The sequence below is a fragment of the Miniopterus natalensis genome, chromosome 12 (genome assembly GCF_054644295.1).
Source record: "Miniopterus natalensis isolate mMinNat1 chromosome 12, mMinNat1.hap1, whole genome shotgun sequence".
NCBI classification, from domain to species: domain Eukaryota; kingdom Metazoa; phylum Chordata; class Mammalia; order Chiroptera; family Miniopteridae; genus Miniopterus; species Miniopterus natalensis.
In genome coordinates this window covers 25,815,382-25,818,284 of record NC_142092.1, presented here as the reverse complement: position 1 = coordinate 25,818,284, position 2,903 = coordinate 25,815,382, and the positions used below count along the sequence as shown (strand labels likewise).

The 2,903-nt window shown below is 36.3% G+C and overlaps 1 pseudogene; it reads right to left on the bottom strand.

The window, feature by feature from the left end:
• Positions 1–337: 337 nt before the first annotated feature.
• LOC107545540 (large ribosomal subunit protein uL4 pseudogene) lies at positions 338–1,658 on the bottom strand (annotated as a pseudogene).
• Positions 1,659–2,903: the final 1,245 nt, after the last annotated feature.

The window sequence follows — 2,903 nt, the reverse complement described above, 5'->3', positions numbered from 1 at the left end:
TCTCTACGCAACATTATAAAATGAATATTCTTGCAGGCATCTCTGATTTCAACCATAAGAAAATATTTCTTAGAAATAGACTTTTTGGATTGAAGAGTAAGTCCATGGTTTTTTCTTTTTGAATAAGAAATACTCATGCCCGGCCGGGCGTGGCTCAGAGGTTGAGCATCGACCTAGGATCCAGGTGATCGGGGTTCGATTCCCAGTGAGGGCACATGCCCGGGTTGCGGGCTCCATCAATGACCCTCTCATCATTGATGTTTCTAGCTCTCTTTCTCCCTCTCCATTCCTCTCTGAAATCAATAAAGATATATTTAAAAAAAAAAAAAAACAACCTTTAAGAAATACTCATTGCAAAGCTCCCAGATGATACAGAAGTGACTATGAGAGAACAGTCAGAGAGATGCAGTGCTGGTTTTAAAAACAGAGGAAGAGATCTCTGGATCTCTGGGATTTTCAAGACTCTGCTAAGATCTGTACTGAGCACCATGTGTATGAGAAGGTTGTAGTTATTACTGAGGGAGGCAGCTTATACCATGTGGCATACAGATCGTCTAACATGTAGAAAACACTTTCAGTCCAAATGCAGAAATGGCCCACATGCCCACCAGGAGCAGGTTTCAGAATGTTCGGTTTGCTTACATTAAGCAGAGTAATTCCAGGGGTGTTTCTGAAGTCTCTGCTGATACTGTTATCCTCGTAATAGATGGTCCAAGGTCCCCTGCACTGGATGCAAATATGTTTTTTTCATTTTGCCTTCGCCAGCTCTCATTCACGGGGGGCATAGAACTTTTTAATATCATTCCAGGTCTTAAGTTTAAGAGGCAAAACAGCCTTGTTGGTCTTCTTGTAGCCTCCCACTTTATCTCAACCAGCAAAGGAAGTTCAGGAGCTTCCTCAACACCATGACCTTCATACATGACCAGCGCTGGGAAGGCCGAGGAGGCCAGCACAGAGCACACGGCATATCGCTTCTGCGTTGTGTTCACTCTTCTGTGCCAACAGCGCCAGGTTTTGGTTGGTACAAACATACGGCCCCCACGATGCATATTTCCTAAAGCACACTGTCTGTGGCATTTTGTTATAGCACAAAAAATTTGTTGTAGTATTGTGTGAATAATACATTAGCTTATATATTGACTTTTTTCAATAGACATTTGTGTTTCTTCTAACTCTGTGTGCAATAAATAAAGTTGCTGTAAACAATAGTATGCCACTTTTATATGAATATATATATTGTGATTTCTCTTGGTTGCATTTATAAGAACTGCAATCACCCATTTCTATGGCAATTGAGTGTGTAACTCTATATGAAACTACTAAAGAATGCACAAAAGTTGCTATAGCATTTTACAGTTGCAACAAAATACATGGAGCTCCAATTGCTTCACATCCTAACACCTGGTCTTTGTCAGATTTTTAAAATTTTAATAATTTTAATGAGTGTGCAGTGTATCCGCTTTTAAACAGTTTTAATGAGATATAATTCACATGGCATAAAACTCACCCATTTTAAATGTACAGTTACATTTTTAGTATATTCACAAAGATGTGCACCATCACTACAATCAACTTAGAATATATGAGTTATTCCGAAAAGAAACTCTGTACCTGTGAGCAGTTGCTCCCAGTTGTGTCCCAAATCCTCCCCTCCCCATCACCCAACCACAATTACTGTCTGTGTAGATTTGTTTATTCTGGGTGTTTCATATAAATGGAATCATACAATAGGTGGCTTTTTGTGACTCGTTTCTTTCATTTAGAATAATTCTTCCAAATTTTATCCATGTTGCAGCATAGGTCAATATTTCATTTCTTAAAATTGCTGAATAACATTCAATTGTATGGATATACCTTATTTTATTTATCCATTTACCAACTGATCACTTGTGGGGTTGTTTCAAACTTTAACCATTATGAATAATGCTGCTATGGATATTTTAAATAAGTTTTCGCATGGATGTGTGTTTTTATTAACCTTGGACATAGAAAGGAGTAGAATTTCTAGGTCATACGGTAACTCCAAATCAATTTAAAGTGACTGCACAATTTCACATTCCCAGCAACAATGAAGGAAGTTCCAGCTTCTCCATAACCTTGTCAATGCGTGTTACCATGTGTGTTTTTTGTGACAGCCATCTCGGTTGGGTGTGAAGCACTATCTCATTGTGGTGTTGGTTTACATTACACTATTCACTAATGATGCTGAATAATATTTATATGTACTTACTTGACATTTGTTTATCTCCTTTGGGGAAAAATCTGCCCCCTTTTCAGTGGGTTGTATGTACTGTTATTGCTGAGTAGTAAAAATTTTTTATTTTGGCTAAAATTTTCTTGTCATATATATTATTGGCACATGTTTTCTAGCATTCACTAGGCTGTTTTCATTTTCTTCACTGTGTTATTTGTCTTTAATTATGATGAAGTCAAATTTATCTTCTTTTTAGTCATTTGTTCTTTTTATTACTGTACTTTTTATAGTAAGTTTTAAGATCAGGAAATGTGAGTCCTCCAGAATTGTTCTTTGTTTACAGGATTGCTTCACTATTCTTTGTCCTTTGAATTTCCATATAAAATTTAGGACCATATTGTCAATTCCTACATAATAAGCCAGATGAAATTTGAGGGGCATCGTCTCTAATATATAGTTGAATTTCAGGAGTATTGACAGCTTAACAATATTGTCTCCTGAACAGTGAACCCGTAATATCTTTCATTATATTTAGGTCTTCTTTAATAACTTCAGCAATGGTTTGCTGTTTTCAGCGTACAGATTTTGCTCTGTTTGGCTTAATTTATTTGTAAATATTTTATTTTTATGTTATTGTTAAAGCAATTGATTTCCTATTTCATTCTGGAATTATTCATTGATAGTGTATAGAAATACACTTGATTGTTGC